Genomic DNA, 276 nt, shown 5'->3' on the forward strand with positions numbered 1-276 from the left:
AATGGCGTAAATTTGCGATAGGTCCCGTTGACCTTGTTTACTGGAGCCCCTATGTCAAATTACGTTTTCTGACGGTGCCTTTGTACAACTGTCACCGACGCAAAACAGTTTTTTCCGGTCAGAATCGCAAATTCGAAATATTGAAAGTTGCGATGGGTCGCGCTGTTTTTTTCGGGATGGCCCATGTAAACGCATCGATACCTTCCATAAAGAGACGATTATTGCTTTTGTGGCCTAGACGGTTCGAAAGCACAGTTTAAGCGCAGTTTTTTGAAG

The sequence above is a fragment of the Frankliniella occidentalis genome, unplaced genomic scaffold, assembly GCF_000697945.3.
Source record: "Frankliniella occidentalis isolate FOCC.00 unplaced genomic scaffold, Focc_3.1 Scaffold300, whole genome shotgun sequence".
Classification (NCBI taxonomy): Eukaryota; Metazoa; Arthropoda; class Insecta; order Thysanoptera; family Thripidae; genus Frankliniella; species Frankliniella occidentalis.